Here is a 21,965-nt window from a genome sequence, read left to right as displayed (position 1 = left end):
GGTGCCGAGCCGGGCTGGGCTGCGCTCCGGTGCCGGTCCCGGTGCCGGTGCCGGTGCCGGTGCTTCTCGCAGCGAAGCCGCTGGGGCCGGCCCGGCCCCGCCCCGCCCCGCCCGGGCGCAGCCAGACCCCCCCGGTCCTGCCCCGCAGCCCCGGTCTTGTGTCCTCGCCCCCCCCCCCGCCTCCCCGCATCGCCCCTTTCCCCCAGTTCCCGGTCTCCGGACTCCCCCGGTGCTGCCCCTGGACCCGGTGCCCAAGCCCTGGCCCACGGGGGGGCTGGGGGCTTCGATCTACCCCCCCCGGGGAGGCACCCACCACGCAGAGATGGCTGCGGGCAGCGCCCAGCCCGGTCTCGGTGCCTGAATCTCCCCTTACAGCGGTACCCAAACCCCCCCCCCCCCCAAGCTGTATCCCTCCCCGTAGTGGTACCCAAAGCCCCCCCAAGCTGCATCCATCCCTGTAGTGGTACCCAAAGCCCCCCCAAGCTGCATCCATCCCCGTAGTGGTACCCAAAGCCCCCCCCCAAGCTGCATCCCTTCCCACAGCAGTACCCAAAGCCCCCCCAAGCTGTATCCCTCCCCGTAGTGGTACCCAAAGCCCCCCCAAGCTGCATCCATCCCCGTAGTGGTACCCAAAGCCCCCCCCCAAGCTGCATCCCTTCCCACAGCAGTACCCAAAGCCCCCCCAAGCTGTATCCCTCCCCGTAGTGGTACCCAAAGCCCCCCCAAGCTGCATCCATCCCTGTAGTGGTACCCAAAGCCCCCCCCCAAGCTGCATCCCTTCCCACAGCAGTACCCAAAGCCCCCCCAAGCTGTATCCCTCCCCGTAGTGGTACCCAAAGCCCCCCCCCAAGCTGTATCCCTCCCCACAGCGGTACCCAAAGCCCCCCCCCCCCCCCCCCCCCCAGCTGCAGGGCGCATCCCTTCCATGTTAATTGAGGGCATCATTTATGTCATGTCTCAAACCGGTCTCAGCAGAGGCACGCTGTGGCTGTCAAAGGCTTTGTGGCACATTAATCTTTAGCTTTACATCAGGGCTTTTCTCACACCGGCTTTGCAGATCGAGGACACACCGAGAGCACGGCAGGATCTGATGAATACGTGGAACGTGTTGTCCGGTGATGAAGAGTGTTCTTGCACTTTCTGTGGGAGAACCAAATTGTTAGATTGGGTTCAGCCACATTGCGCACACGGTTCCCCTCACCCCGTGCTGGGTAACAGCCCGGCTCAGGCAGGGTAAAGAAATGAGCCTGGCTGCACCGCTCCACAGCTCCCAGCCTCTCGGGACGAGTCACCCGCTTTGCTGAAGGCTCCTGATGTCCCAATCAAAAAAAAGGGTGCATTCAAGTAAACTGAAACTTTGTGGTTTATGTTGGGCAAAGCTAAAAATCCCAGGAGTGCATCACATTCTCCTAAAGATTCCTCTTAAATTACACTTTATCAGTTAAAAACTAATGGCCTTCATGTGCAAAATATTTTATTTTTCAGTTGCATCGCTTCATCTCATCCCAAAGGTTTCTTTTCTCTGGCAACTTCTTGGTTGGCAAGAAGAGAAAGAAACAGTTTGGAGCAGCCCAGAGATGATGGTCGCTCCCAGCCTTGGCACACAAACATATAACGGATCCCTACAATTTGTCCTGACCACACAGGGCTTGGACAGGGTTGGGGACAACGAGGGACCGGGGTGACAAACATCCAAGCTCCTGTCCCTGGCCCCGGCTGCTGTGATGCTCTAATATGGCAAAGTTGGGAGAAGTTATTTCTAATAATAAATAAATCCAGGTCAGCTCTATAGAGAGCAATGTCAAGGAATTTAAATCCCACAAGAAACAACTTTTAATTTAAGCCAAATCTGGGACTCTGCACGCTTGAAGTGCTGCCGTCCCTCAGCCCAGCCAAGATCAGAGGGGTTGTTCTGGCTGCCCCGTGGTGGGCCTGGCTGGGGGGGACCGAAGCCCTTGCTGGGAAGGGCCACGGCAGCACCCACTGCTGATGCCTGTACACCTCGAGGCCTTGGCGGGGGAGCTCAAAGAGAGCCAGGGACATCCCCCTGCTTCATCTCTTCCACTTGTCAGCTGTCTCCTAATGGGACATACACTTCCCCAGCCTCATTCATCCCCATACCCTCACCCCGGGGCCGATGGGACCGATTTAAGTAGCCCCATCGCTCCCCTGGCTCCTTGCGGTTTGGTAATGGCAGTCGCCTCAGGGATGACCACAGAAAGGCACTTTAGTTTACAAAATGAAATGGAAAGTATCATCACTCCTTCTTGTGGGCTCGGTTAGAAACAAGACAGTTCTTGCTGCTGTTTGCCCTGACATCATTAGTCTTCAGAGTTAACAGCCAGCTTGTGGGTACAGACAGCCCCTACCTCTCTGTGCTCTTGATGTAGCCTCTTTGCAAGCACCAGTAGATGCTGTAGTCCCAGATTTAGAGCTGGGTGAAGCTTTCTGATGTGGGAAACTGGCAATAGGTGCAGACGGACCTTGCTGCAAAGCTTGGCTTAATGATTTCTTTCCACCGTACAGAAAAGTTTCACTTAAACCCTCCCTTTCTCCAGCTCTCCAAAAGTGGCATCAGGTTTGTTTTGTGGCAGGTTTTGGAAGAAACGCGATCCGTGTTTTCTGCTTGCTGTTTTGTAAGTCGGAGGGGTGCAGGTCGGGGCAGGCGGCGTGCGCCGGCCGGGGTGCTGGGGGAGGCAGGCACGTGTGTCCCAGCTGGGGCACCCCAGGCACCTCGCTGCGGGCTGAGAAGGTTTCAGCTTTCCTGGAAACCATTACAAATTTCACAGAACAAACAAACAAACAGACAGAGAACCCCAAACTCAATAGTTCCGATTGGAAATCTGCAAAAGAGAAATTCTGTTTATGCGGATATTTGTGGAAAAGCACCAGGAAGAAAACAGAGAGTAAAGCTAATTGACAGACGGGTGGGGAGGTATCTTGGGTAAGGGACACTTCCTTGGGTTTGGGGACAGATTAAAGCCAAGCTAGACTGCCACCATCTGCTGGGGACGGTGGGTCCCATGCTGGAGGTAGCAGGTCTGATCCAGACCGGAGCGGAGCAGGAGGAACATCCATTCCCATCCCTTGGGACAGTTTTAGGGCTGGACCCGGCCCGTATCCGCACTGCTCGAGGAGGAGACTGGGATGTTGAGCAGTGCTGGTACTCTGGGCAACAAGCATCAAGGGAAAGCTGTGAGCACATCAGCCGTGTTTGGATTTAATCAACCAAAAAGAAAAAAATAACCACCTCAAAACGGGGTGAAATGGCACCACAGATATCCTCTGGCCATCCCCAACACCTGGGGCTGCAAGGGTGGCTCTGGGGGAGGAAGACAGCCCATCTTTGCCTCCAAAAGTCCTCTGGCCGCAGCGGCGGGGAGGGAGCAGCCTGGAGTGGGGAGGAAGGAGCCCAGCCCCAGCAATGGGGCTGGAGCCGAGCGGGGAATACAACCCAGATGTGCCTGCTTTCATCCAGCTGTGCGTCTCCAGGACCCCTCTTGCAGGACTGGGACTCAAAGGCATTTTCAGTCCTCCCCCATACATCTCCAGTGCAGATCTAGAGGGATACTGCTGCACAAAGGCCTTCGTCTCCCTAGCTCAGGATGCTTCCCGATGGCACCAGCACCAGGGATGTCCGAGCGGGACATGGCGCAGGCACATGTCAATGCGGTGGCTTGTCCCCGATGAGCAGAGGGCTGTTCATGCACCGCCGGCAGCTGACAACGCTCGCAACTCGCTGCATGCGGCAGCTCCTCCTCGGCAGCAAATCCCGAGCAGTGGCACCCAGGGGTGCCTCGGGGTGGCAGGCAGGGAGGCTGCGGGTCCCCTCCAGCTCCAGCCGTGCCACCCACCTCAGGGCAGCTTTGGGACCACTCTGCTGGCAGAGCATCTCCTATGCGGTCTCCCTTGCCTGTTCTAGTCCCAGGGAGAAGGGTGAGCTCTCAGACATACCTAAACACCGTTAAGTACCCTTTAAACACCCTTAAATGTGCAGATGCAAACTGGGATGGAGGTAGCCTCCCAGCGCTCCCCATCACATCCGCACCCCGAGTCCCGGCAGTGCTGCGCTGCTGGCTCGTGTTTGGGATACACTCAGCTTTGGCTTTCCCCCAGCAGGCTCCTGCGTGGAGGGGCTGAAGCCCCTGATTCCTGCCTGCTTGGACCTCAGACGGGGGACAGGTCCTTCATCCTCAGCAGCAGGCAGAGCTGCGGGCAGGCACCCTCGGACCTGGGCCCCCTCCATCCCCAGGTGTCTTTTAGGGACCAGGCAGCCGCTGGAGCCAGGGATAATTCACCCTTACTCAGCCTCTCCTCCATCAGCCCTTCCCGGCTGGTTCCCGGAGAGGCTGAGCAATCTTGGAGATGGTCAAAACTCCTCAAGATAAGGCCCTGAGCAACCTAAGTGAGGCCCTGCCCTGCACGGGGGTTTGGATCCATCACCTCCAGATGTCCCTTCTGACCTTCAGCCCCCCATCCCCAAAATACTCACCCAGTTCAGCAGGAAACTCTGGCGAAGCGTTACCTTAGGACGAAGCATGGGCTACGGTGCGTGGCTTTTTGCGCTGCTCACCGGCTGCTTTCTCTGCCGTGGGGTGCCGGGATTTCCTTCACTCCCTCCCCAGCCCCCCCTGCTGTCGTTTTGGACCTGCCACACCAGTCCCACAGCGAATTGCACACCCAGACGTGCCTCTCTGCAGGACCCGGTACCACAAATGCTTCTGGGTGAGTGGGCTGAAATAAACCTCATTTGTGTCGCCTCCTCTTCCTAAGCGTGAAAGAACACAACGCTAACTTGCGTGCCGGTGCTAACCTCTTCCAGCTGCCACGCTGTGCAGCATTAGCCTGATTGTACTTGTTGGGCTCAGGAACCACCTAAAATCAGTTGCTGGCCTCTCCTAAAATTAAAAAAAAAATATTAAAAATTGAGAAGTACTGAGAAGGAGAGGTAAAAACCCTTGCAAGGCCCTGGGAGGCATGTTGAGCTGCTGATCCTGCAGTGTCTCCTGTGGCCATGCCACGTCTCCCTTGGTTGTGGCTCCTCTCCGCACTCTCCCACCCAAGCAGAGCTTTGCCATATTGGAAGTCAGGATGTTGCGTTGCAACGCGACTGCTGGAGATGCTGAAGAGACCCTGAAAAAGAGGCAAATCTTGGCATGGGGTGTTCAGGGAGGCAATGGCCATAGGAAATGGAGGGATCAGAGGTCTAGAAAGGGGCGGCTTAGCGCTCCCTTAATGGCTGGCTCATTCCTTCTCCTGTCTTCCTAGTGTTTGTTTTTGCAAGTATTAATAAGCTGGGACTGTTTTCTTTAGCGCACATCGGGCCTGGAGGGTTTCGCTGGGGGTCTGGGATCTGGGTGACCTTGCCCCATCGGGAGACCTTCCCAGGAGTGGTCTACGGAGCCTGGTCCACGGTTGCCCTGGGTCCCCACGGCCCCAGCAGGAGCCACAGGGACACCCCTGCCACAAAGACCGCCTGGCCTGAGCCCACAGGGTGCTGCGAGATGGTGGGACCCACGGGGCGGGCAGCAGCGATGGGTGCTCTTGCTCTTCTCTCTGAAATGAGGAGGGTTTACCTTGACACGCCTAGCTGCTCTGCAAAGCAGCATTGCATGACACCCTCCTGCTCTGCAACCCGCAGAAGACAACAGCCGTCCTGCCAAAAACCCAGTAGCTGCTAAACAAACAATTTAATGCAAAACAGCCTCAATGGAGCAGGAGCAAACGTGCCCAAGAAAGCGTCGAAGCCATTACAGAGCCGCAGCAAAAGCACATGACGTTGCAAAGGCTTTGCAGGCTGCTCAGGAAGCGCAGCCTGGTACGATCCGCATCTTTTGTTGTAACTAACATTTTCCTAATGACGTGTGTAATATGGTTAGTGATATGTAGTTTCCATCTGTCCCGCAGCGTTTGCTAAGAGCCCAAACGTCAGTCTGTCTGGTTGTCCCTGCAGCCAGCGCCTGCCTGTCCCCACACCTCACCCTGCTCTATCTAGCAGGATTGGTACCAGCATCTTCTGCCTCAAATTATGAGGCAGTGAAATCCAGAGTGTAACGGGGAGCCTCTGGCTCAGGGAGGAGGTTTGGGAGTTGCTCGTATTTGGCTTGGCTGCCTCTTCTTGACCAGTCAAGCTGCCCTTAATCCACCAGGGTTTAAACTGGCCCCAAGCTGATGTCTTGCAGGCTGACTGTGAGCAGAGTCCGGAGATCTCCCTTTGCTCTTCCAGCATTTTCTGCTTGCAGCTGCAAAAGGAGCCTGAGCAGGATGCACATCTGGGTACCTAAAAAGGACACCCGCCTGAGCATCTCACAGGGATGGGTCAGGACCAGGAGGGTTGCTAATAAAACCGTTGCCTGTAGCGGCATGGACTGGAAAGCTTGGAGTGCTGCCTTTGAGCTGTGTGAGCAGGGAGCAGACGATGGGCACGGGGAAACGGCTGTGCAACCATCCAGCTCTTGCCTCACAGCAACAGGCTGTTGAAACACAAGATGTTTTAGAAAAGCCTTCTGGCTGCAAGGCATGACGGTGCATGGAGCAGTACTGCCCTGGGCAGGTGGGGAGCAGGCGAGGCTGAGCTCTACCTTGTCTCCATGGGGAGATGAAGCCAGACTTCACTTCCAACATGCACTTGGTCTCCTATCCCACTGTGCATCCTCTGGAAGGTGAGAAAGGATCACCTGTGACCTCGAGTCTCACCCGGCATGGTGACCCCATGGATATGAAGGCCCGCTGTGATGAAGCAACCTGCCTACAGGGACCTGGGCAAACCAAAGGCAGTTCAGAGCTCCAAAGGGCGATGCCTGACCGGGTGCTGTGCATCTTCCCAGCGCAGATCCAGGATGCTCCGAGCAGGGTTACCCAGAGCAAACCTTTATGCAGGAGTTGGGGAGGCACAGACAGGAGCAGCACCCAGCTGGTCTGCCCGCTGCAAAGGGTGGAGGCTCGTGAAAGAGGCAGCAGTCCCTAAAAATGAGAGATTTGGCAGAAAGCTGCTGAGCAAGCCTGCTCCCAGGCTTGGGGCTGAAACCGGCTGCCACCAGATACCATGGGCGACTCGTCCCGATCCCGCGTGGCTTCTACAGCCCAGCCACAGAATGGGTACTGCACGCTGTGCGATGACATCTCAGATACCTTCCTTATGCTGACATTTTAAAAGAGCCATTAAAGGCCCTGGATTCCCACGTCATTCGACATAGGGAGGGATGCGCTGCAGGTTGATGTTACTCCAGGCTAGCTCTCGCAGCCTCGCTCGCCCCATCAACCCGTTGGGAGACGACGGAGTCCAAAGACTGATCTATAGCAAGAGGAGATGTTGTGAACCACTGGGATGGAGTGAAAAATTGGAATCAGCCAGAAAATACATGGTACATAATGTCACACTCAGAATCTACTACGAACAAGTGTCCATAAACACTGAGTGGGAAAATCTAAGCAATTAAGTCATTTTAAATGTCAAATAGCCCATGGACCCCACATTTGGACATGACAGATGAACAAAAACATAGACATTAAAAATTCCTGAAAACTAACAAAGTAACAATGATTAATTTCTCTCTGTTCCAGGGCAATCGCATTATATACACACAAAGGAGTCATAAAAATTCCAGGATGACGGAACAAAATCCTTACAGAGCTCCACAGATAAAATATAACCATACTGGAAGGAGCTGGAATAGTCCAGGGAAGGAGCATGCCTGGGGCTGGCTCCTATATATCGTGTTGGATAAAACACCTTCCCCAGAGGATGCAACTATAAGATAACACGTGGTGAAAGTGCTGGTGAACATCAATGACATGTCCCAGCTCGAGATGGGACAAATCCTGCTTGCTTACAGCAGTGGTTCTCTGGTGCTTGCTGCAAACAGCCACCCGTGAGACGGACATGGGCATTACCCTCTTTGCAAAACCTGAGGGCCACATGGCAAAGGAATTGAGGATGCGGATGTGTCAGTGGTGGCACAAGCGAGGACAGTGCAGAAGATGGTAGGAAGGAAAGAGATAAAGAGGTCAGCATCCTAGGCCTGTTATGGCCAATTTAAAACTCCTGCTGAGCCCTAGGTGCCGGAGCTGAGCAGTTAGGAATGTAAGAAAATGAAGGGATAAAGTCAAATCATTTCAGTCCAAGAGGGGGGCTTCTTTCTTCATTTAAGAGAAAGATATTCCAACCCAAAACCACAAAGAACATATCATTAAAAGAGGCCGCACTGTTGCTCGGTGACTGCTCATTGGCTTTTTGTGGGATGTTTTTCATCAAAAACGGCTGTGTAGTCTGCAAAACTAATTAAGGAGGGTGCTGAGCGGTGCCAGGGGCAGAGGGGGGTTGTAGGGGCTGCCCCCGTGGGCCACACACCCTGTACGAGGAGAACATTCCCTCCGAGAGCAGCAAACACCAACCTCAGCTCCGCGGCGACGGTCCCCCAGGACAGGCAGCCACGGAGCAGCGGCAACCAGAGATGGGGGTCCCCAGCATCGGCCACCCCAGATCTGGGAGAGCAGCATCCCCTGCACTTCCTCGCTGGCCGTATCCTGAGTAATCCCATCCTCGCTGGAGGCTGTAGCCCGGCTCCGAGCCTGCTCGTAATTCACTCTCCGCTTCTCGGCAGCCCGGAGCAGTGAACCCAGCCGATGGGGATGTCGTTCCCTTATCCTAATGGGCCGTGAAACTTCAGCATGCTCAGGATACCCAGAGTCCTGTCTGGGAAAAGCTATGGGAAAAAAGTGGGGCTTGGGGCAAAATGGTATGAAACAGCTTGGGAAATGGCAAAACGCATCACAGCAAGAGAGGGGTGAAACGGGAACGCGGGGCACCGGTCTCAGCCGTGGTGCTGGGGACCGGCCAGGGCTGCGGAGATCCCTGCACCCTGGTACATCCCTGGGTGCAGCCGTGTCCCCGTGTCCCCGTCTGGCCCTGGCAGGCGATGGCAGCAGCCCTGCCTTGAGCCTTCCCCGTTCCAGTCCCCCGACTTCCCGACCAGGAGAGGTGTGCCGGGCGAGAGCCATGGCAACTCTTACACAGAGTGTCAACAAAAATCAGAAAAATAATGACTTTCTCATTGAAATCTCCGGGGAGGGAAAAAGGCTTCAGGCCAGATCTGCCTGCCATAAAACAGGCTTTAAAATTTTTCAGCGGATGCTGAAGCGGAGCTAAGGCAAGAGCCTGCTCCAGCTCAGCCACATCCCAGCCTGCCGGGAGTAAGAGCTGGGGGAGCCACGGGCACAGGCTGTCCAGTCCTCCCGCAGTGCCGGGAGAGATGGCATGGATGTGGTGGTTGCACCAGTCCCTGCACTCGAGCGGTCTCACCCCAGCCGCACCAGCCTGAGGACGGCTGGATCTTGGATACTGGCCTGGAGAGGTGGGAGAGGGTCACCTTGGATTAATCTGTTTCTTTGTTTGGCATACATCTTGAAAAAACTATTTTCTTTTAAACCCAAATCCAGTGGTTTCCAAAAAAACCTTTTTTTTTTTTTTTTTTAAATGGAAAAATTCAGCTAGAAGACAGTTTTCTACGCTGGGTGTGAAATGCTCCTCCTTTGCAGGCTGTCAGGGACAGTCCTCCACCTTCCCTGAGAGCAAAGGCAACCCTCCTGCCTTGCTGCTCAGCAGGGACTCAATTACACATATGAAGCTGACCCGGCCAAAACGCAGCCCAGAAGAGTTTGACACAAAGTTGGGAAGCTGCCAAGAAACTCCTAATTGAAAGTGGTTACTGAAATGTCTATCAGTGGGGTCTCTGCCTGGTGAACCCTCCTCTGTCACCGTGAATTACGAGCATGCTCTGGTTTGAAATGAGGCAGAGTAAATCTAATCATATTTTTATGAGCCCTTTTTCCTCTTGCATGGGCTGAGCTTTGGGCACACGCTGTGCAGCAGAAGAGCGGTGGCTTTGCCTTTTTCCATATCCATCTCCTTTTTTTGAGTAACACGTCAGATTATTAACAGATTAAAAATTCAAGCTGTAATAAACCAAGTCCCCAAAAGCGAGTTGCAGTCATGAGCTGGGCAGTGACAGGCAGGCAGAAGAACAAATGCCATTTCCAGCCCCATGGACTCTGTCATGTGTGCCTCAGCTTCTCCCTGTAATGTGGTCCAGATGGGACGCTTGGAAGGGACCGGGATACAGAGCTACTGGGGGAACACAAGCCATGCAGGTCGCTCCTTAGTGGCTGAGCAGGGTTGTTGAGAAGCGAAGCAAGAAGTGTCGTAACATCGCTGGTGTTCCCGTGGGCTCTGCCTCGGTGCCTGGCAGCAGGGCTGTCCCAGACGCCCGCATTCCTGCATTTCTCCCACCTCCACCTGAACTTGGCCTCGACCGCCGCTGAGCCGCAGCGGGCAGCTCCCAGCAATCCCCAAAGGTCTCCGGGACCTTGCCCAGGGCTCCGCTCTGGAGCAATAACAAGCCACTGTAAAGCATCCTGCCTGCTGCGGAGCTATCTCCGAAGAGTTGTTTCACACCTCCTCGGGCGTGAAGGTCACAGACCAGATGTTCCCCATCAGCAGTCAGATCCTAGTACATTTTACACTGGATTTAAGCCCTGCAGTCAAATTGCCTTCATTTTCTCAGAGGCAAGTGATACTCATTCTTGGAGCAGTATTTGGCTGGGAAGGGAAGGGGATGAATGCTGATGCACAAGGAGCATGATCCTTGGGATACAGAGCAGAGCCTGCCTTCCCGAGGTCTCTTTCAAAATAACTGCTGGCAGCCAGAGGTGCCTGGCTCTGGAAAAGCGCACCATCATCCAGGATGCTGACCTTACCAGTCGGGATGCCTCAGGGTACTGGGTACCACAAGCGAACTCATTTCATCGCCCGCCCCGGCAGAGCAGGGATGCTCAGAGCTTCAGCAGCCGACATGCTGATGGGGAGCTGAGCTCTTACAATGCCACAAGAAATGGCCCGGCTGCACGTGGGCTCCTTGCTGCAGCTTCCCCACCAGGAACGGTCCTTGTTGTGCCACCGGCCGCCCACAGCCACGGGAACCCTTGGGATCTGGTCTTGCAGCTTCATCCCTGGTGCTGGAACCACAGCAAATCAGCGGGAGAGAGGACGGGTCTGTGACCCACGAGCATGTCCAGGGGAGAGGAACGGCTTTAGATAATATCCCTTCAGACATCAGCAGCCTCTGCTCCCAGCAGGACAGCCCTTTGGGAGCTTCGAGCAGCAGACCTCAGCCTCGTAGACCTGTTTGCTGTCATGGCCTTGGGGGCTGCAAATCGATCACCGTGCACCAGATTTCGGTCTGCAACAGGATCAGTGCTGGTGGCACAGGGAGCAGCTTAAGGACATTGTCCTGGCGCTGCCCAGGGAAAGCAGAGGAGGGGCCATTCTCACAGGAGGATTTATCTAATGCCCTCAATGCTGTCGAACACAATAGCCTAATCTCCGCGACATGCACCCTCCAAGGAGGACTGCATTAGTACCGCTCTCACCAGTCTAAAGGGAAACATCTTGAAGAGCAGCCCTGAGCCTGAGCCTCACCCAAGGCAGCAGAACCAGCCCAGGAGGTGGTTTGGGTCCTGCTTCCTCCAGTCCACATAGAAATAACCCAAGTCCTGATCAGACAGCCTGGTCACTGACTACGAGCCAAATGCCAGAGAGGAGGGATCTGTTACAGAAAGCGCGAGGAGCGGCTCCAGGATTGTTATCTCCTTGCAAAGAAATCTCATACCAAAGCTGCTGCTTTGTGCTTGCTTGTAAAGAAACCGTGCTTTTGCTGAGTGCCAAAGCTGGGAGGTGCTGCTAGCTCTCGACTGACCGTTTAGACAGACATAGAAAAAGATGGCTGGGTTCCTTAAGGGAAAGCCACATTTTTTTGAGAATCAAAGGCTGGGGAGAAGTCCTGTTCACTGGGAACAGCGACCAGGAGACACACTGCTGGCGTGTGGCTGGTGGCAGAAGGAAGGGAGCTTGGTCTGGAGCAGTTGCCTTGCAGGGCCATCTCAGCCAGGTCAGGAAGGCCAGAGCATCACAGAAACACGCTCCAATGTTCAGGTCCTGCCACGATGCAGACCAAAGGGTTGCCTCCCTCCACCCAACACTTCTGTTGCAGAACGGCTTTCGCCAAGTACCTGGGCAACATCCCTCGTGCAGGCAGTCACCTGCCTCCTTCGTACCACTCTCAGCCCGGCTTGGGCTTAGAGCAAAGTGACACGGCGAGTTTGGGGTGCTTGGATCAGGAGCTGCAGGTCCGGAGGGATTCAGCATCCATCTGTGTCCCTACTGCAGATGTTTGTGGGGAACCTCGTGGCTCAGCCTTGGCAGTTCGTCAGGCCACATCCACGCTCCAGCACCAAGAGAGGGCATCGGAGAATTGGTTTAATTCCTCCTGGCAAAGCAGCGTGTGAAGGACTCACCTGCCCCTGGGTGCTGGTGGCCGTGCTGGCAGGGCTGGAAATGCTGCTCACTCCTCCCTCCCCTTTACATTCCAGGCAGGTATAATCCTTTAAAAGGCTCATAGCTGGGCTCAGCATGCGGCTATCCTGCATTACGGACCCACTGTGGGACTCCGGCTCTGGCTGAGGGTTTGCAGCTGGAGGTGCCTGCACAATCAGGCTTCCGACCCTGCTGCTGGTACTGGGAGAGCTGCTGGGGGCAGAGGGGCTTCACTTCAAAGCTGTTCCGCCTCTTATAAAATCCCCTGCCACAGAAATGGGGATGCCTGGAATTTACAGATGCCTGGCAGGTCTGCAAATAAAACATTCAGATCAGTTGGCCGGCTCGGGGGCATTTTTTTAAGTATTGATATGATGGTGACTTATGGAAGCATCAGCTTAGAGCAGAGCCTTGCACTGCACACGCAGAGGCAGGTTTTGCCCTAAAGAGATGCGAAGCGCTCAGAGAGAAGGACCTCATGCATCGGGATGGAGGAATAAGCCAGCCTTCGAGCTGAACTGAGCCATGTCCCAGCCGTGACATTCGGAGTAGTGGTGGGGGTCAGCCCTGAAACTGGAGGGGAGACACAGGCAGTGACTTGAGGCAGGTCCCTAGCAGCCGAGTTGTAGGCATTTAAAAAACCCTCAAGCATAAATGCGATGCTGGGAGATCCAGCCTAACCTTAGCCGAGGAGCAGGCTGCACGCGTGCTCCTAGTCAACAGCAATGCAAAATACAATGGATTTGCTTAAATCCCCCCCGCACAGACCACAGCCAAAGCAACCTGCCCCCAGGACAAACACATCAGGAGCCTGTTATCTCCTTTCCTGAATGTGCCTCTGTTCCCAGCAGAGTTTTCCCCCAGGGCCCATGAACCCCAACGTGCGGCCAGCCCTCCGCTTCCAGCTCCTGGCACAAGGACAAGTCTGTCCTGCTCCTCGGCTTTTAGCCATCGCTGCTTGTGCCGGGAGATGGTCAGCAGCTCTCGGGGATTGCTGGTGCTGTAGCAGGGACAGACGAGCATGCCAAGGGTGACCTTCAGAGGGCAAATCTCTTTTGACTGTCGGAACATCTCTGGACATGATGTGTTTTAAAATGCCATTAAAAAGGATGCACCCAGAAAGGCGACTGAACCAGCAGAGAAAGCGATTTGCTCCATAATTATACTCCAAAAAAGGGATTTCAGATCCAGCCTTTCCTAGCCCTCTGGGCTGGCATCTACCTCCCTCTCCGCGGAGCACGCTGCTCCTGCCAGACGAGCCCTGCACACCAGCTCCACAGCCAATAAATCCTCTTCTGCATTAAACATTGCAGGTCTCAATTAATTAAATGAGCACAACAACCACAGTCCCCTCAGCAATTAGAGAAGTGGCTGAGTAATTAAATGGAATGTTAATTTAATTTCCAGGAGGGGGAAAGAAAAAGAATGAAAGGAAAAGAAGAAGGAGCAAATGGGATTACATTTGACGAGAGGAAAATTAAAAGTCACTTAATCATAGAGCAATTAAAGTTCCCCAAACTATGTAGCTAGAAAAAAAACCCCTAGAAGGACAGGACCACCAGCATGTATTGTGACCGATGCTTACCCAGGTAAAACACCAGCTGAAGGCCCATGCGTACATGGATTTGTATAACACCCACCCCGGCTTAGCCTTGCCTTTCCCCTTCATTAGGGAACCACGAGAAGGCTATTGCCTTGCAAACAACTGCTTCATCCTGGCCGTACCTCCAGATAATGCTCTTATCGGCCTTCCTCAGCTAAGTAAGATCAGTCGTCCTCTGCCAGGAGAAACAGAAATGCAAGGCGAGCAACTCCCTGCAGCCCAGAGGCCATGCCGCAGGGAAACCGGGGCTGGTGGTCCAGGGCACGGACAGGCAGGGCCACCCCCAGGGCCAACGGGTCCAGGGCTGGGGGCCACCCCCCCCCCCCCAACCAGCACCAGGCTCCGAGCAGCTGCACCCCATGTGGCCCGTGCCCTCCCAGTGGGTTGTCTCCTCTCTGTGTTTTTTTACATCTGTTTCTGATTTAAATATTGCTTTCCAGCCATTTGGAGCATCAACAGGTACCAGGTTTCACCCAGGACCCTCCCGACAGACCACGAGTGGTCCCACCACAAGCGATTCCCAGAGCCCATCAAAAGGTTTGCTAGAAGGATTGGAGACTGAAGCGGAAAAATCCCTCCTCCTTGGGCGTAAGACACGGTCAAGACATTCGGCATCAAGTTTGCCAGAGGCCTGACAGCCCCTGTGAGGTTTGGTGTCGTCGGAGGAGCTGGAGCAACCCGGCTCACACCTTTCCCTTTCCTGACCTGCCTTTCAGGGTGGCACACACATTCCCCAGCCCCTCCACGCTCGGCGAGATGCAGGGGTGGGTGCCAGGCTCTTGGGCGCGATGAAGCTGCCCGAGTTCAGCTCCCGGTGGCCTCCTGCCTTATCCCAGCCTGCGGCAAGGTTTGGAGATAAAGGTAGGTTTTGTTCGGTTTAATTAGAGCTGGCGTGGCAGAGCTTCTTGCTGCCAAGGGCTGACAGGCAGATTAATTAATCCGCTCACCGTTGTCACTCGGAGATGGCTCCTCAGCAGCAAAATGGGGGGAAGCCTGGAGAGGAGCTGAGAGAGCCTCAGCACCGCAGAAAAACCGGTGGGGAGAGGAGATGGAGGGAAATGTTTTCTCCCTCTTGATGCTTTTCCCGTTTTCCCTTCCCAGGGCTCAAATCTCCTCCTGCCCGAGCGTCTCCCAGGGGCTCAGGACCTACACTGACCTCCTGCGAAAGCCAGAACTTCTTTAGCTACAGAGCTGAAGGACTCAAACCCTCCACCACAAAACAAGCTGGGACTATGGCAGGGATTTTGCAGAGGGTAAAACAGGGAGTTAATGCCCCTGCAGACCTTTTGGGAAGCAGCAGATGGTTTGCTAGCACTGGAAGTCTGATTTTATTACAGAAAGCTGTGTGAAACAAAGCAGAGCAGAAGCCTCGTGTGAACGCCGTGCCTCTAACCGGCAAGCAGCCCGCCAGGCTGCAAATGCCCGTGCTAATTCCAGTACCCACAACTCACTGGCTTTTAATTACCATGTGGCGTATTCACAGCGATCCAGGAGGAAAAAACTATTTTCCACCAAACAGCTGCATCTGAAATGTTATTTGAAGGCTGGAAGCAATCACAGCAGGCAGGGAACCGAGGTGTAACAGCAGCTCAGAGCGCAGGACTGTCACTCAGGGCCAAGTTAGATGTTCCCAGCTCTGCTGACATGTCACGGGCAGGGTTTAGTGCTCATGCCCTGCTCTTGCGCAGGGCCGGCTGCTTCCCATCTCCAGCCGCCGGCCCTACGTGCCGATGGGGGCGGGCAGGGAGGATTGTAGGCTACAGCAGGTACAGACTTGCTCGGGAGAAAAGAACAGTAGGAGAGTGGGAACTGAGTCTTTGGGAAGGCTCAGGGGGAACAGTTGTGGTCACTCGTGCTGGAGAAAAATAAGGGGAAACTGGTATGGATGAAGAGGAACTGGGAATCAAAAGAAATAGAGTGGCCGGCTTGCAGGCAAGGACTACGGGACCTGGCCTTTTTAGCCTGGGAAATAGAGGAGGGAGGAGGTAGGCTGGAGTGCTGTAAGCACCCTTGAAGGCAGGGGAGACTGCAGAGATAGAGGGGGGGGCCATTTAGGCTAAAGATGAACATTTTCTCTGGCGTAAATGGGCACTAGCTGGCTGCATATAAACCTGGAGGGTGGCTCCCAATCATTAGGGAGATAGAAACAGCTTTGCTAGGCAAAAGCCTAGCTGCTTTGGGGTAAGGCCACGCGATATATGAACTCCATACAAGGGCCCTTTCCCCTCCGTGGGTTCCTCTGTGCACCCCCCGTAGACGACCTGGCCCCAACATGCTCCCCTGTGGCAGTACCTGCACCACCGCAGCCAGTATTCCCCAGCTTCACCCCAGCCTTTCTCTTGGTCTCTGGAGCAGCATTATCCCAGCCTGACTGGAAAAAAAACACGGGTTTAGGAAGACAGAAGAGTGGCATCTCCAACAAGCCCTGCTGCATCCCCCTCCTTGGGGGGTGTTAACCCCCACCATGCCACAGGAGCATCAAAAAAGTTGATGGGGGATGTCCCTGGAGCGGCGAATTATTTTATGTGCACTGCAGTCACTCCCAAAATGTGGCTTTGCTGGGCACTGCCCACATTTAAAGCACACAAATCAGGGATGAAGCATAAGCGCCGACACAGTGCCAGGCATGAGACAGCCAGTACTTACTCTATTAAGAGTAAATGAGTGCATAAGTCATGTCTCTCTCTAAGGTATGAAGGTCTGGCCTTTGTCGGCGAGGGCATGCCGCCGGAGGGGAGGCTTGGGTGGGCGCCAGGCTGGGCTGCTCCACCTGGCTATATACAGGCTCCAGGCGAGAGGCCAGGTCCTGTCCCGCATCCCTCAGCGATGCCCTGCCTTCCGAGAACCGCCGTGGGCAGCGCTGCTGGACCATCCCTGGCAACCTCGCAGAGGTGGCTCGCTGCTTGGCTGGTTTCATGGGGTGAGAAACTCGCTGCCTGCTCCACCGGCAGGCTCGGAGATCCCACCGGCAGATCCACTTGGATCCAAATAGCCCAGAAAGAGAGCAAAGAGGACTTTCATCTAGTGGAAAGGTGTCCTCACTGTGCAAAATACACACAGAGATGCTTCGCTTTCCCAGTTCCCTGTCTCCCCGGGCTGCTCCCGTGTCACCCCAACTTGCCTGGAACAGGACGCTGTAAAATCAAGGATTTGCTCCAAGTCCATCCCCTGCTCTGCAAGCCCCGGGGGGAACGCACATGATCTGCTCCCGGGGTTTTGCAGAGGTTGTGTAAGTCCCGGGGATGCTGCTGCCCTTTATTGTTTATTTGCTTAGCAGTAATTATAGCAGCATAATTATAATCAGCGCTCGTTTACATAAAGAAATCACTTTGCTTGGCTTCTGGGCCCCCCTGCTCTCTGAGCCACGTGCCAAGAGAAACCTTGGGAGCGCAAAAATTAACATGACACTAGGTCCAGAGAAATGGAAAATAGGAGAGAAGGAGAGCGAGGGCACCCCTCAGCCAACTTGGCCCACGCTCCTCTCTGGATGAGCTGCTGGATGGGAAAGCTGGGAGCGCCGCGGTGTTTACACACGCTGTCAAGGGGAACAGTGCAGCTACGCTGCACCTTTTAGTTGTGAATTAACAGCCAGCCAGCTCCATCCCAGTAATTAATGGGTTTGTACAGACCGGTGGGTGCATCACTCCTGTGATTGCTCCTCGCTACCTATAAAAACTAAACATGTTTATGCGGATTCAAGCATTTGGGCAGGGTCAAAACTCACCTTTTCAAGTGTGTGCAGCATCTAGAGGTGTCAACTGAGGACAGGTTGAAATAAAAAAGACCAGAGACACAAGCTCATCCTGAGTTTTCTTCCTCCCCTGCAGCGAGCTGACTTGGCTTTACTCCTGAGAAATCAAAAAGAAGTCTGTAAGTATTAGGTTGATTTTCAAAACAGTTCCTGTCTGAGCTTTTTAAATAAGACCCAGGTTTTCGAGTAAGCTCAGTACAGGGCTGCCGAAGACAGCAGCAAGGGAAAAAAACTTTTCATCTACAAAAACCGTGGATGAAAATATTTGCATTTTCTCCATCTGTGCTTTCAAGGCTTGGTTGAAAAAAAAAAAGAAGCCTTTTTATTTGGGAAAGCAGCTTTTCTGAATCTTTAGGGGGGAAAAAAATAATCCAAAAGTCAATTGATCTCTTCCAAAACTCAATAGGTGAGAATAAAGCCAGTCACTAAAAAAAATGCCATTTTAAAAATCGGATTCTTTGATAAGCATTTGGGGAGCTCCTGTTGAAAAGCAGCTGTATTTGCAGGTTTTATACTGCTGCTAGGCACACTCTCATCCTAGCCAATTCTTGTCTTCACCTTTTCAGATAAAAAAACTAATCTGAGGTTTTTGGCAGCTCTATGAAGGTTAGGAGCATGTGAACACCAGGGATGGATGGTGTGGCATCAATGCATCTGCACGCCATCACGTGCCAGGAGAGGAGCATCAGTTTCCCCGGCAGAGCTGTGCTCTCCAGCAGCCTTGGCCGTGGCTGTTTTCCTGGACAAGTTTGCCTGAGCCCAGACGCTGTGTGTGCTGGGGTTACATTGGTCAAAATCAAAAAGGATTTCTTCTCTTTGCCAGGCGTCAAGTGTAGTCTGAGCCTGCCTGTCCTGGAAAGCCTGCTGCCCTGTTCTGCCTGGAGATGGACTATCCCCAGCGTTTGTGCCTGGGCTAATAATGATTATTACTGGGGAAGGCTAAAGCCCACCTCTTCAGTCCTCTCTTTTCTTCGCCTTCCCCAGGATTCCCAGATTTTTTAAGTGTTTCCCCACTGCTAACTGCAAATTCCTCGTGCCACTTAGAGGACCCACACCCCTTCCAGCATCACACCCTCCTCGTTCTGCAGCCCTGCTCAGGCAGAGAGTGATGGGGGGGCTGAAAAAAGCCACCAGCAGCAGCTCCGCTCTCCCTCCTGTCCTGCTAAACTCTCCTTGCTTGCCTCTGCCATTTCCGAAGCAGGCTTGCCCACCACCCCTCTCCGGGGGACAGAGCCGAAACGGTGAGACAGGACCCTGCTGGATTTGTGCCCTTCCCCTGGATCCCAGGAGCTCTTTGGCTTTCCTACTTCAGCAGCCAGTGACTGGGGGGCATTATTTTTCCCAGGGCTTTTTTGGGGGATTTAAATAGGATCAACAAGGCAGGAAGAGTCCGGTCACAAGGGAGAGGATGTCTGTGAGTGCCTGCCTCGGGAGAGCACTTGTCTGGGCTTCCCGGCTGCTCAGCCCGCGGTCTCTGGGATCTGTTCTCTGTCCAAAGTGGCAACAACAGGCTTTGCCTTGCTCCTTGGCAGCCACCTCAGTAAGGGATATTCACCCCAAGGCCAGTCATGGGAGATGGTTTGCCTAGAAGTCACATCATTTGTGGTTTAAGGGAAGACATTCCCAAATCCCACTCTGCTCAAAAGCCTTCTCCTTCCTCTCCAGCAACTTCTTTGCTCTGGGAGATGCCCTTCCCGGCCAATAGCCCATGCATTGCTGATCTGCTCATCGCACCTCTAAAGATGGACCAGCACCCAGTCAGAAGGCTTTGAGTCCAACAGGAGTTACCGAATAGCTGGCAGGGATCAGTCATGGAATAATACATTTTTCATGAGCCGTTTGCATTGCAGAGGTGTTATAAATCACCCAGGGACAGCTGGTATGCGGATGAGGTAGGCTCGGAGGGTGGATGAGGTGCCTACAGATGAGATGCAGAAAGCAACCATGCACGAGCCACTCCAAGGTTTTGGTTTCATCGATTATGTGTCAGTCTCAAAGAAATAACTTTCAGGAAATAAACCAGCAGAGATCATTACTCCTGCAATTCCCAGCTACCAAAATCAGTCGAGGGCACCAGCAGTGGCAATAGAGCTGGTTTGTAAAAGAGTTCAAGTAAGGCAAGGCGAGAAAGTGAGGACTCCTGCCACAAAAGCCCTGGACTGCCCAGACACCTTGAGGACTTTGGTGTCCCAAGTGCCACCAGCAGCTGAAAATCCATGGGTAGTTTTTTCTCTTCTGTGAATTTTGTTCCCTCCTGCAGCACTTACTGGTTCCCTGGGGCTATAAGCCAAAAATGTGCAGGGTTAATGAGTTAAAATGATTTAATCCCGACTCATAGGCAGCAGCCACATCGTGAGACACGGAAAGACCCAAGGTCTCTCTGTGCCCATTCAGTCAGGGGCGTCCCAGGCAGGGGGATGCAGCGAGGATGCTCGGACACGACAGCCCACTCCCCCCGCCACCATCCCTTCCTTGCTCTGTCTCTTTCATTAGCACTGATCGTTCCTTTGGGCTTGGAGCCAGAGCAAAATCTCGTCTCCGGAGGATACATTTTTAGACAGTTTACAGAATCTGGCTTCCTGCTTTTAAATATCTTGGGTTTGTTTCCCATCACCTGGAAAGTAGGTGTGAGAAAGGTCAGTGTCCCCAAGTGACTCTGCGGGTGATCTTGCTGTGAGTGGGCAACCTCTGTGGTTTCAGAAGGTGCCAGAAGTAAAGTATCCTGAAAGCATCTAGGCAGGCTGACCAAACCTGCAACCATCCCGGGCACCGCTATCACCTCCTGTTTCCCCACTTCTGTGATGGGTTCCGACCTTCTCCCCTGCACGATGTAAGGACAGGACCGGAGAGGACCGCTGTCAGAGTGGAGGTGCTGAGACACAAAGCTGGAATAAAACAAAAGAGCAGAAAGACCGACCGGCGTCAGTCCTGAGACTCCATCGCGGCTTCTCAAGTCCCAGGATGGGCCAAAGAGCCAGTACCACCGTCGAGGTGGCGTGTCAGACCCCAGCATATTTCTGCTGTGTTTCTTCTCACCAGGCAAGCCCAGGCCAGGCGTGACACAAAGCGTGCTCTGTCTCGCACATCCTCTTGGCGCCGGGTGCACACTGGCACAGCCGCCCACCACGGGAAGCTGCTGGGGGGGGGGGGAATTGGCTACCTCTGGGCAGGAGGCAAAGGGGTTTTACCAGGTCTAGGCTTCTCTTCATGGCTGCTTGCTTAGAGAAGTTTTGGAGATGACAACATGCCTGGACCATCCCGTTCATTACTTTCTTCAGAACTGCAGCAAGTGGTTTTCCCACTGGCAATTTTACATCAAACGGTGTTTGCTGAAGCAGAAAAAAAAAAAATAATGCTTTTTTGGTTTTGTTTTTTTTTCACAGAAACCCTGTCAAAGGCTCTGGAAAATTGTGTGTGTTCTCTTTTTAGTGGCAGCTGGCTGTCAGTACCTTGGCACTCATCTGATCTCTAACCCTGAGCTCAGAAACCCACTCCAGGCTGGTGAATAGCCCCTGCGGCCAGGCGACAGCTCTCCACGTAAGCGCAGCCTGGCCAGGGGTGCTAAACCCCAGCTCTGTCCCAGGGATCCCCCAGGCCCCCTCCAGCCCCACAGACAGGGAGGATGCCCCTCTCTCTGCAGAGGGGTCATGGGGTGAGCTGAGATTTCTGGGAGCTGCTTGAATAAGAGAAGCAAAGTGGGAACGCATCGGACGCTGCGCTAGCTCAGCGACCAGGGGAGATGCCGCTTTGTAAGACATCTTTCTCCAACCGCAAGCTCAGCAGCAGCTCCCACGCCGTAAAGGTTTAAGCGAGGACTAAACCCAAGGACAGCACTCTCGAGTTTTGGGAGCCAAAGGTACCCGGGAGCTCTGCTCCCAGGGACTTTGCGTGGAGGTGCCTGAGCATCTCTGCTTGCGGGATGCCCTTGGGCCACCAGCCCAGAGCACTAGGCAGTGGGTCCCCTTGCCAGGACCCCCGGCACAAGCCACGTGAGGGGCCCGAAATGCCTCTCGCCCTGGGCCACGGAGGCTGCATCCTGGCCTTTTGTTCTCAAAAGCGAGGGTGCAGGCAATTGGGTGCCAGCCACAAGAGCTTGTGCTGGTGCCTGCTTCCTCCCTTGGCACGCAGCGGTGCCGGGCGCCTCTGGCCAATTCTTGCTTGCGTAAACAGCCCGAGTAACGAAGATAAATGAGGCTGAGTGGCAGGGGAGGGCAGCGTGTCGGCTGCCAGCCAGCCCTTCC

This window comes from Accipiter gentilis, chromosome 8 (assembly GCF_929443795.1).
Source record: "Accipiter gentilis chromosome 8, bAccGen1.1, whole genome shotgun sequence".
NCBI lineage: Eukaryota > Metazoa > Chordata > Aves > Accipitriformes > Accipitridae > Astur > Astur gentilis.
This window is presented reverse-complemented; position numbering follows the sequence as displayed.